The sequence below is a fragment of the Haemaphysalis longicornis genome, unplaced genomic scaffold (assembly GCF_048455015.1).
Source record: "Haemaphysalis longicornis isolate Haplotype H1 unplaced genomic scaffold, Haemaphysalis longicornis Haplotype H1 scaffold_4, whole genome shotgun sequence".
In the NCBI taxonomy this organism is placed as follows: domain Eukaryota; kingdom Metazoa; phylum Arthropoda; class Arachnida; order Ixodida; family Ixodidae; genus Haemaphysalis; species Haemaphysalis longicornis.
Window position 1 is genome coordinate 176,565,371 of NW_027526361.1, and position 13,259 is coordinate 176,578,629.

Below are 13,259 nucleotides of genomic sequence, written 5' to 3' on the forward strand. Positions count from 1 at the left end.
TCAAAGCATGTCGCGCGGAGCTTGCTCACATGTATACGCTTTGGAAATGCTTACTTGAATGACTTCAAGTTAATTTACACCATTGTGCACTAATACTGCTGCACCAACAGGAGAGACGGGAGGACAGCGGCCCGGAACACCGTTAACATTTTTTGCATACACCGTAGGAAAGTTGCCACCGTTTCCACTTAACCTCTATTGCGCTTCTTTATTGCCCTGGCACAACGTCAGAGCAATCAGTTCAATACAGGACATTGTTTATGACCCCCTCATTTAAAGTGACAGAACCATATCGTGACCGGAGCCCTGTCAAAATAAATAAGTAAGGTCGGTCAGTTTGTTTTCATGAACGTGCAAGCAATGTGCAGGAGGACCTCATCAGGATTTCGAAACAAGACATTCCTACCTAAATAGTGGCGATGCTCCAACTTTCATGCCAATGACTAAGGCTTCAGTAATCAGGTACGTTTGTTTCCAGGCGCAAAGGCCACGCGCACAGAAGCGCAGCAACCAAACCTAGGAGAAGTTTGGCACAACGGGAGGAGAGGGCTGCACATTCCGATTGAACCAAAGCACGGTGTCGCACTGCTGAGAGGTGTCAAATCACTCGCAAAGAAGGGCGCCATTGGAGCCGCAATTGTTACAAACAAACGCCTTTCAGCAGCTGTGTGTTCTACATTGTCTTATATAGCTCGAGGATGCGGGTCCAATTCCCCGGTGCAGCGGCTGCTTTTCTGATGGTGGCGGAAGGCAACAATGATTGATTGATTGATTGTAGGGTTTTAACGCGCCGACGCAACGCAGGCGATGAGGCGCGCCGTAGTGGAGGGCTCCGGATTAATTTTGACCACCTGGGGATCTTTAACGTGCGCCGAAATCTCGTACACACGGGCGTTTTTGCTTTTCGCCTCCATCAGAAAAGCGGCCGCCGCGGCCGGGAATCGAACCCGCGACCTCGTGGGAAGGCAACAATGCCAGTGTGTTCAAGATTTCCGCGCACGTTAATGATTCCCAGGTGATCAACATTAATCCGGAGCCCTCCACTTCGGCATGGCTGAGTAGAGTCGGTGCGTTAAACCCCACAATCAATCAATCAATCAATCAATCAATCAATCAATCAATCAATCAATCAATCAATCAATCAATCAATCAATCAATCAATCAATCAATCAATCAATCAATCAATCAATCAATCAATCAATCAATCAATGCATTGTCTTATATAATAACTAATGTAATCGTATATTCTAGCTGCCAACTACCAGAGCGTGGAGGTAGAAAGCTCAGTAACACATCTGAAGCTCGCTTCTTACGCTTATGGTGGGTGCCGGGCACAAAAATTCCTCACCCACATTTTTTTTCTGCCTAGGTTTTGACTTGATAGAGGCCCGGGGCCCCGTTGCAACACTCGGACGTGTGGTCCTGTGGTCCACAGGTTGGGGCCGTATTCCCGCAAGATGCCTACCAGGTCGGCCTACAAGCTACAAGACACGCCGGGTGCGGAGGGTGGAAGGAGAACGCCAAGTAGAGTCGTTGTTTCATTTTTCATGCGCGAACGTTTTATAGTGTTAGCTGCAAGATTTCACAGCATCAGCTTGCGGTGAGAAACAGCGCGGCTTCGGATGCGCGCCATTAGTATCTCCCTCCCTGGCTTCTCCACGCTATTCCCCGCCTGCTGGCCTGGCCACACTGCGCCTGCCATTGAGACGGTGGTCGGCGATCGGCGCCACGGACAGTTGTACAGACGAAGCTATGCCTCAAAAAGGCGGCCAAAGCGCGAAAAGCCGACCTAAAGGAGCCACCGGCAAGGCGCGCTTGCGCGGCTCGAAGTTGATTTTCACGCGCGCTGCGGCAGGCTGCGCGGGTTCAGTTACTGTAGATGCCGGATATGCATTATCGTTTACTCTAGATACCGGGTAGGCACTATGCAGTCGTCGCCACAGACTAATTAGCAGCCGGGGGCTCAATCGATGGCAAGACCGTCGTCTGAAAATCACCATTCCATTCCCATTGCATTCCAGGCAAAAGGCGCCCAATTCCATTCTGATTCCATTCGCCCAAGCGTTGTCATCATTCTATTTCCATTCCATTCTGGCATCTTGAAAAGGTGGAATGAATCCGGAGTCATTCCAATTCCGGAATGGTAACCCCGCAACACTGACCCCGGCACAAAACACTTTCGTGTTAAAAAAGAAAACCCTCCAGTGTTCGCCGTAATCGTGGCAACACTTGTTAGGAACGAGAAAGACTGCAGCTATTGCTGCAATAAGGGGCAACACTTGCTTAGAAAGAGAAAGACATAGCGTACGCCTTCCCAGGTGATGTCCAATGATTATAACTATCACAAAATGGAGGAAGCTGGCACTTATAACAACCATGGTGGAGGAAAGAAGTCGTTGCGGCAGCGAAGAAGAAGCAAATCGGGTACAATCGTGGACGTAAACCATCGTGATAGTCGTGAAGGTTACGTGCAGCTCCGTTACCCTAGAGTCTTACTCGTTCCTGTGGTCTTCCTTAATTTTTATCAAACCATTCCGAAATTCAGAATTTTTTGAGGTACATCCCGAGATGTACGAGGTAGTACAATCAGTTTATTTTATCAGAAGTCATGACAATATGCTTAAACTTAACGGGTTGAATTTGGTGTTTTTTTTCAAGCTTGTTGTCAAGCTAGTAAACACTCTCCGAAATTTTTCGTTCCTTTGGAAATGAACCAGTAGTAATGACAGTAAAGAACATTAATAATATCCATGAGATTAAACATTTTATCCACGAAAATCTGACCATCCATTATTTACAAATCCTTGTTTACATACGTTATCATCTGCATGCGGAACATGTCGATCTCCATTCGAGATCTGTGCGATCGTTGAACGTATCTCCACCAGAAGAAAATTGTCTCAACTTCACATCTTCTATAGCTAGACCCAGCAATGTCAGTGCCGAATTTGCGAGCTTGCATCGGACGGCCTTGCCAACACTCCATGGGGTCGAAAGATGTGTTGTGGGGCTTGCTTGCACCAAGTACTGATTGAGAATGGCGGCCGTGAGCGCACGATTGTGCAGAGCACTGTTTTTAAATGGTTCGTTCATGGAGAAATCTGGTTTAACCCGATTCTCCCGAGAAAAGTTCTAGGTGTAAAAATCGGTAAAATTGTGTTGTACCCGAAAGCGAACAGCTTTGCACATTTGTCGCCCCTCTGACATGAAAACGGCTTCATAGATTTCACTTGTGCGGTTTTCGGCAGATCGTCGAATGGCATGACACTGATGAAATTCCGGTTCGCACTTACACTAGCGACAAGGCGCAGCTAACTGGCCGCCGGGAGTTGCCTTTAGTGAGTTTGCATGCTCTTGGAGCCTTGGAGCCTGCTGACGTAATGCAACTTTGACTTATTTCACGGCAACGTTGCCATACACGGGGCCATCACACTTGCAGCAGTACGGAGCGCAGAAACGCTGCACCTTATGCTGCTACACGCTGCCTTATCAAGGCGCCAACTGTCGGCGTCCAGACAACTTCGCTTTACCACTCCTAGGCGGCAACACCATCTCAGTGGCCAAGGTTATAGGGAAGGATGGCCCGTTCGTACAGCTATTTACGCCTGAGGGCAGAGCCCGCGCAGAAACGTAAAAGATTGTCTGCAGGGGCTGACAAAAACTTTTTCATTTTTTTGTTTTTTGCCTTTTTGCGTTTTCTTCTTTCCCCCTTTCTATTGCCTTGCAGATGTATATTTAATGCGCTTGCAGGCAATAAAGCATGTTTGTTAGTCAGTTCCTTGCGGGCATGTCTCCTACTCTGCGTCCCGTTAGTTTCCGCTGATTCGTAGGTTCTTAACGTGCACCAACCAGCCCACTTGCTCCCCATTTTGAGATACCCATGTGACAGAGCTATAAAATGAAATACATGGTTCAGCTTTGCACACAAGTCATACGAGACGTTGTATTGCGTTGACAAGCTTCTGATGTCCAAGTGCACCAGGGATCGGTCCAATGCATAGTTCATCTCTGGAGGGATATTTCTTTTTTTTTGCTAGGTGTAGTGCGTAAGTCGTGGACAGTGGATAGCGGGAAAATACAGAAATTCACGTGCGTTCCGATGATGGCATCCCACGATGATCCGCGCATCGTGGGAAGGCATCTTGTAAACTTTGCCTGTCAGTTTTTTCTGAATTTTCACGACACCTCTATTGGTCCATTTGAAGTGCCCCCAGTTTGGCTTTCTGAGGCTGAGTTCTTCCGCAGACCGTGCGTCGCTCAGTGACGTCATGTGACCATTTCAAATACTGGAGTCGCTTCCTTGACCATGCTAAGATCTTTAAACGTCGAACGAGCATTTTTTGCTGTCTTCTAGAAGTTATTCTTGTCCCGAAAGACAAAGCGGACAATTTGGTTGGATGTTGTGTTGTTTTTTGTAGAGGTCCTATTAACAACGTTGGAATCGGTTGGTGTAATGGTGCGTTTAAACTTGCATCCAAAGTCAGCGACCAGTTAGGGAAGATTGCCGTCCTCAGCATTTGACACACCATGTATCTTTACGTTGTTCATGGAAGCGCACTTGCCAAGTTCTGCCACCTGTTTCGTCAAGTTGATAATGGAATCATGAGGCTCTCTGCTAGCGGCTTTACGGGACTTACTCTCTGAAATTATACTCTCACAGCATGTTTGAACGTGTCGCAATTCTGTATTAAGAATGCTACTCACCGTTCCGGTTGATAGGACGCCATTTATTTTTCGCTTAGAGTGAATGGTGCGTCATGTTAATCTACTAGAGCGCTAAAATATTTTTGCATTGCCATCTCAGCAGCCTTATCTACTCGTTTACCTCTGCACAGCTGGGCGGCGTTTTACTAAACACCAATTGGGCGATCCGCAATGACTAGAAGCAGTAACAAAAGAAAAATAAAAAGGCAACATCGAGTGCTCACCTGAGTAGAGGTAATGAATTAGACGCTTGCCACCCAGTGCACAAGCCATGCGGATAGCTTAATGGGATAACAAAGCCATTGCGCTTACAGCTTATTAGAATCACTTCGATTTCCCCGGAGTTGTCTTATTTGGATTCATTAAGGTGGTTTATTTTCTCCATTTTTTATTGCGAAGCAGTATGCCTCTGACCAGCCAAGGAAATTTTCGTATCCGCGTCAGCAGAAAACTCGCAAACAAACATCCCAGGATACAAAAATAAACTACAGCACCGCCAGGGATCAAGCCTGGGCCCGAAGAGAAGCGGCGCGAGATGCCGTCGGCTTGCCAACTAAGGTACGCCCATCTACCGAGACAGGGAAACAGATGGTAGTTTTGTATTCAGCGTCTGGGAGGGGGGTGGAAGGGCGCTTTTTGTACGCGACACATGAGGCAAGAGTGAGGGGAGGCAGTGAGAGAGCTGAAGCCATAGCCGCTCGTGCCGCCCTCCTCGTCACCCTTCGAAAGACGCTCCTCTCCATTTTCTTTTTGCCAACGCGCGCCGGGATAGAGCGGCGGCGCCTGCCGCTCTAGCCCGGCTGTGGCCGACGCTGCTGCGTTCGGGACGCCGCCCCGGGGAATCCCAGGTAACGGCTGGCAGAGTATCTGGCTTCACTCTTTGTCGAACCACGTTTGTGAATTCAAGTGACGCCGCTTGGGTAATCGTTGTGGGTGTCGTTTACAGAATCGCAGTCCTACCACCTTCACTGCGTGGATTGGAGCCAATTTTTTGTTTCATAATTCTGCAGCTCAAAAGAAACATTTACGCGCATTTCGTTGAAACCCACTTCCATTTTGCGGCTTTGGAGTGCTGTGACAGCTTGGATGGCCAAAAGTTGGCCATTTCCTCATCTGGAAGCAGGCTAGCTCTCAGCTGGCTTCAAGGAATGCTCTTCTGTTTACTCTGTTTTGTATTATATAACTTGGCGCAGACTTTGCGCATGCATAGTTTGCCGCAAAGCGCGGGAAATGGGCTTTCTGGGGGAGACAAAAAACTTCACCGAAATCTTCGGCTCGCCAGCGCGCTCGCTCTTTTCAGAGCACGGCGAAGACTACGGTGACAGTCATGTCATTAATCACCACACCGCAGCCATCTATCGCGCTTTCTGCTGCACGTTCTTTTGTTTTTTTTTTGCTTTTTCCTGGTGTGTGTCTCCTGCTTTCCGTGAAGGGGATATATTTTTAAGATCTGAGTTTATGCGAGGGCTCAATGTTCTAGGTTGCTAGTAAGGTGCGCGTCTCAAAGCAAATAAGGGAGGAGAGCGGCGAACGAAAGTGGGGAGAGAAAAAAAAAAGAAATCTGCATCAATATATGAACTTCTTGGGGATCTGTATATACGTCTGTATGTCTCCTTGCTCAGTTGTTTCCCTTCGTAGTACTAGGGTGCATTTATAACTTTTTCTAGCCGTTTAGGGCAGGTAGAAAACAAGAAACAGCCGATTTCTTTATGTTTTTTTCTGGTGGCAGTGGGATGTCACCTATTACAACCGTCTGGTCAATAGGGCTGGGCGTCGATATACAAATTTTATTCCGATTTCTCGGCAGGGTGTAATCGGGGAATTGGTAGATTAATCGGTTGCGTTGGCTTGTGAAGGAAAATAAAAACGATACTTTATTAAATTAACTTTATTACTAGTATAGCGTAACATTACTATGCCTCTGTGCTTGTTCGCAAGTATTCCAAGTGAGGTAAGCAGATGATCGTCTTGGCGCTGATGTGACCGGAAGGCTTATCACCACTTTCGTCATTCGCAGTATTTATCGGATCAGGAACATCGGTGCTTGCCGTGATCGTAGGGAAAACCGAAAAATCGTGGTTTACTTACGAGTCACTCTGTGTAACACTTGTGCGGTGTGAGTGCCCGCTCGCAGTTCTTCTTTTGTATCGTGCGTATTTGCATTAGGAAAATACCTTTTTCCGTCTGTTTAGAGTATCACCTTGCTGTTTTAATACATAATATCTCAGCATACTTGCATCGTCTCTGTTTTGACGTAAGGTGGCTTATTTGAACACGAGCATGGGCCTGGGCATTCTTGCGCAAAATGTTTACATGACACTCTTCGTTTATTTTTCTCAAGTGACTTCAGCCAATTAACAGCTCAAAACAATTAATCGTGACTACAGCGTGAATCGATTAATCGGAAAGTTAACCGAGCAATCGCCCACTTCTACCGATCAAAGATTATTGCTCTTTTTCGGGCAGAACGTGGTATCTCTACTTTCATATTTGAGGCTACACGCTTCTCACGTTCAGTTACAGCTTTTATACACTTTAGAACTGCTAGAGTAACCATGGTTGTACAAAGCAATGCAAATCAGCCGTAGCATTTCTCGTAGGATTTCGTTAAATGTTTATTTATTTATTTATTTCACAGTACCTCACAGGCTCCGAAGAGCATAGCGTGAGGGGGGAATAAAATAAAACAAAAATAGACAGCGCTATACATTGGAATTACATTGGGGTAAAGAATGGAACAACCATGAAGCATCATGAGTTTTGGAATACGGGGTACTATAAACATCTCGGTATCAGGCGGGGTATAAAATTAAAACACAAGCAATGTAAAATGCATAAAACATTAATATAAGGCAACATCATTATACAATTTTAGCAAGGTTTACTACACAACGTAGACTACAATATACAACGTAGGCTACAACGTAGACTACAATTTGTTGAACAAAGGAAAGAAACAAAGGAAAGAAAAAAAGAAAGTTTGACAATATGGCAACAATTTTAAGATGGGCAAATAAGCTTCAAGAAAAATGGCTGGTAAGTCGCTCATGAAATGCACCACGGTTTGATAAGCAGGCGATGGCGTTCGGAAGATCATTCCACAATGAAATGGCACGTGGAAGCGCAGATAAGTTGAATGAACGTGTCTTACCAAATATTCGCTTGAAGCTGAATTGATTATGAAGCCGTGCTGACATGCGGACCGGTGCTTCCAGATGCAGTGGGGAGGGCGTAGCTGAATTGATGTATTTGTGCAAGAGACAGAAAAGAGCGATTGATCGGGGAGTTTGGTAACAGCTGAATTGGCATATCTATTTTAATTTGAGTAATACTGGCGTGGCGGTCGTAATTCCGAGAAATGAAGCGCGCAGCTATATTTTTAATTGATTCTAGTGTTTGTATTAAATAAGCTTGATGTGGTGATCATACAGATGAAGCAAACTCTAATTGTGGATCGGTAGGATACTGCACACACCGATGCCATTTAAGAGTCATACAATTAGAAATCGCTAAAGCAGCGCCACAGTGCTGCTGGTCATGGGTGCCCGTTCGTCAATTATATTGCTTCTCAAGCAAGGCACAGTCTGTCGTCTCCCTCACCAGGGCAGTCCACGCGTTCTTCCCACAAAAAATGTGCGCGGAAGTACTTGAAGTTTAATGAGAAAGCGTTGGATAGTTATGTTGGTCAGAAAGCCGGAGTTGATGGAAAACAAAATGGCCGACAGACGGCACAGAAAATTAAGGTCTCCTGAAGCGGCAAAACGGAGGTTATGACTCAGGCATGTTTTCTAGTGGAAAAAAACTCTAACCACAGCGGAGAATGTAGACGAAGTGACGATAGCGTCTGTAGCGCCCAACCTTCCGCACTAAAACGCAGATAAATTTTAGGTCTGAATGGCGCCAAAATTTTCAAAGAAGCTGTAAAAGTCGAACCAGTTTATTGAGCTGGAAAGAAAATCGGGGGAATACTGCGCTCGTTTGGAGTCAAACCAGCATCTCCAGAGTGGGAGGTAAGTACAGAAATCCTGAACCAATGCAGCCATTTTTCTTTGCTGTTTACCAGGACGCTCGCTCACAAAGATAGGAGGCAGGTGAAATCAACCTGGGTGTTTAATTCCCCCTGACGCCCCTGCCAGGCTCTCAGCTAGCAGTTTTTTGAGAACTTACGTTCTTGGAAGTTCATGCATCGCTGACAACTCGCCTTCAACACCCTGCCTACTAATTTCGGGTACGCGCAAAAGCACGCCGAACGTGCATCTGCATAAGCGTTCCGAGCAGCTATGCCACTTCGGTCAAATCCGTGCTGGGCGAGTATTAAAAGCAAAACGGTAGGGCATATTTTCAGGCGCGATAGACAGATACCGAATACCATAAGATGTTATCGGGAGGCGTTTTGTAGCGCGAGCTACACTGGCCGAGGTTGAGCCGTTTCGCGTGGCTCCTGCACAGCCGTGCTGCGCAGGCGCGAGGAGCAGTGACGTCACACGGTGCACAGAACGTTGCTTGCTGCCCGGCGTCTCTCACACATTCCACGCGCCCAGCGTCTTCACCGGCCTCTGTTCCACACGGGCGGCCCGGTCCACGTGATGACCATGCGAGGGGTGGCCGCGTGTGCAACCGATGGCTTGTGCGTCGCTGCAACACCGGCGTGCACCTGTGGAACCAGCTCAGCTCTAGGGCGATTGGCGACGTTGTACCGGAGCCGCTTGAGAAATACACATGTGTCACATAATCCGTATACCCTGTGTGTGTCATTGAAGCAGCAGTAAGCGTGATAATAAAGGTAATCCTAGACAACCAGGAAAGCTAAAAATAACCGACTCAACCATAGCTCACGCTACGTATATCCTGGCCTAGCCGAGCTACGCCTACTGCTATATTTATTTTAAGAGTGCGTTAAAGGGCGCCCGAAGAATGCTATGAGGCTGTGTTCTAGGCATTGTGGTTTCTTTGAAAACAATCTATCGACGCCCCATGGCAGAAAAGGCGTTTGCTGTTGATTCACATTTTAACCTGCAGCGTTTCAGTATGCACCCTCAAAAAATCTCCCCACGCCCCATCCTGGTATTGACAGTTTCCTAAGTCATTATTAAACATCCTTGATCCGAGCCTGCCTAAAACAGTGTTCGGTACAGATGTGCCATGAAACAAGTATTCAGACCGGCATATGGGCCATATTTGAGGGTTAGGAAAAACAGGAAATCACGATGAACACGAGCAGTCACCAAGCTGCGTGCGAAAACTTTACGAAAAAACAGTTCACAATAATACGCGTACTTTGAACACAACAACAACGAGCAAAAAATTGGCCAACCTAATCTGCAAAAACGTGCATAAAACAGGTGAGATTGTTTTTTTAATCGAGAATCCCGATACAAGTTATAGAATAAAGAAATGGGCAAGAAAAAGCCACCCCTACGATTTGACCGAAAAGGCTGCTCGGTCTCGCCCCTTTCGAGTAGGGCTACAATTAAAACACTCCAAAAATAGTCTTAAACCTGCGAGCTTTTCAGCTGGAAACGTACACTGCCTACATATCTACGAAAGGTTTGACGCAACCAAGACATACAGTACACTTGCTCGGGTAAAAATAGACATTCCTACTGCTTCATCCCTCCGTTCGAGCGCACATCTGATGTGCTCTTTCGTTAGAATTTTTTTGTCTGTGTTTTCAATGCAATGCTGAATGGGGATACCGAGATAAAACGCGAACTTCGTTGACCAAGTCGCTCGTTCGTATAAACATGGCACTAGTGGCCAATCGCCATGATGAAGGACAGTGCATTCTTAAAATGAGGTAACTAACAGCATTTATGACGAACGTCTGGCCTGGTCCTGAAAGCATTACCAACACTTTCATATTACCGCATAAAATAGCAACGTAATCCACAAACGATAGTGTAAGATTTCTTTTGTTGCTGCCCCCTCATGCAACATTGAAATTTTCGGTAGCTTTGAACACAGAGTTCTAGATTGAAGCGCTGCTATTGTGTTTGGCAGGTTTTGGCGAGACGCGTGCGAGTGAACACGAAAATAAAAAATCTCAACCTGACCAGCAACCAGCTTCTGTAGGAAAACTCACCCCGGTTACCCTTTGCCTGCGTATTTGCAGTGGAGCCGTTACAAAGCCCGTTTTTAAAAGATTTAGCTACAAAGGGCGACATATTTTATGACCTGTGTCATTCATATCTGCTGTGTTGCGATTACAAGAAGAAGAGGCGCTTTGTTCTTAGCATCAGAAACTTCCTAAAATTTTGTTCACGATGCTGCATAAACACGTACTGCAGAATTCAACTTTTTTTTTACTTTTCTGCAAATGTATTCGCTTACTACTGCGTAATCGCTACCATCTCCCGGCGACGTGAGTCGAAGCGCCGCCATTTGCAGTAAGGTATGCGCATTTTTGAACAAATCGCTACAGAAACCGGGAGATTTGGCGTAACGCAGCCGTCACTGCGTTTGTGCTTTCAGCTCACTTCATGAATGCACTAGCAGCATAAAAAAATGCTTCTAGCTGAATAACTTTAAAAAGTTGATGGCTAGGTACTAAACACAAACTGTAAGAGGTGCTCCGAAAAGGAAATGTTAAAGATGTAATTGAGCTGAGCCAAGGTGCTCCTCTTCAACCCAACAGATTCTAACGGCCAGGAGATTTGGAGCGTGTTAAAGTGACGCCGTACGGTATAAGTAGTGGTCCAGTGGCTCCTGCTCCCGGTGTGGATGTGTGCCCTGTATGGATGTAAACGTTGAAACGAGTCGGAACATTTGAATTTTTGTACTGTAATTTTGATGATGACGCCAACAATAACGGAGAGTGGGCCACAGGGTGCCCCATAATTTTTGTGTGCAGTGTTTTGACTTGTTCTTCGAAGACTTGAGTTTTTCTAAAAATCAAGAACTATCTATCTATCTTGCCCTTGGAGACAGCGGGTTCAAGGATTGCACAGCACCCGCGTTCGGCGTTGGTGTACCGCGCGGTGTGAAATACATAAAAAAGAATAACAAACCGCTGCCTTCAAAGAGTGACATTTTGGAAACGCGTACGTTGTTGCTTTTTATCAAAGATGCTTTATCAGACATCAGAAATCTTTAGTTCATCAAGAAAATGAGATACAAATATAGGTGAAAAGTCGTCTGGATCCATCGCCGACGTGATTAGTAATGAATCCATAACATAATATTCACAAAAACAATCCTGCACAATAATGCAGTGATAAAATACAATGTGCCCGAGAAAAATATATTATCCAAATTTAACACGGTGAAGCGTAAAGCTCAGTCATAAAGTATTTTTTAACGAATGAGCGGTTTGTCTGTTTTGTTTTAATTCGACTGGTATATTATTTAATATTTTGGATCCCAAGAAAGAAATGGTGAGGCGACGATATGGTCGCCTCACCATTTTTTTGGGGAGACAAAATATTCAATAATATTAAATATTAATAAATATTAAATATTATTAAATATTAAATAATATTAACCTTGTGTATTCTTGGTATATATAAGTTCCATTGGTGGGCGTGCCTGGTATCTAACTTAGGTTGTATGTGTCTTGAAGACTTTTGCTACAATAAAGGGCAAGATTTTAGGTTTTGAAAAAATCGGGGATGATACATATCGTATGTCAATATTCTAATCGCTCTTTTTTGGAGTTTCGCCATAATTCACTATATGACGCATATGAGAATCCCCAAGACTCTATACAGTACGTAAGGTGAAAATGGAAAATACTATTGTACACTAATCGTAGTGTTTTACTGTAAAAGTGTTTCCGTGTTTGAACTATGTGTAGCAACCAAACGACGTTTTGCTAAGTACTTCTATATGATGTTAGTTTAAGGACTTGTCAATAATTACTGCTGAGTATTTATGTTGCTCAACCTTACTAAGTGTGGTATTTCCCAAGAATAATTTGAGTCTGCTGTTACGTTTTTCAGATTAGAGCAGAAGGCTATAATTTTGTTTTTTCAATGTTGAGGATAACTTAATGCTGGTTAACTACTTTAATATATTACGTAATTCTACATTTGCTAAAGTTTCGGCTTCTTTTAAACTGCGATGAGAGATGACTAAAGCTGTATCAACGACGTAGATAGTGGTATCGGCATGTCACAGCGAATTTGGGAAGTCATTGATAAACAGAGAAAATAATGTGGGTCCGACTACAGACCCCTGGGGTACCCAAGCTTTGAGTTTTTAATTTACATTTTCTGTCAGGTATCTGCACGAACTGTTTGCGGTTCGTCATGTAGCTGCGGAAAACGTCCAGAGCTGGCCCTGGAAATCCATAACGGTCAAGTTTTCGCAAGAGAAGGTTGTGGTCAACGGAATCGAACGCCTTTGGAATATCAAGGAATACGCCTATTATCAAACGATTATTTATTTATTCGTTTATTTATTTATTTATTTATTTATTTATTATACCCTCAAGGCCCGAAGGCATTACAGAGGGGAGTGGGAAATACACAAATACGGTGAGTGAAATTAAAGGGAATATAAAGCACAAAACATTTCCTAATTATACAATGTTAGCTAGGTAACAAGCAAATAAGTAC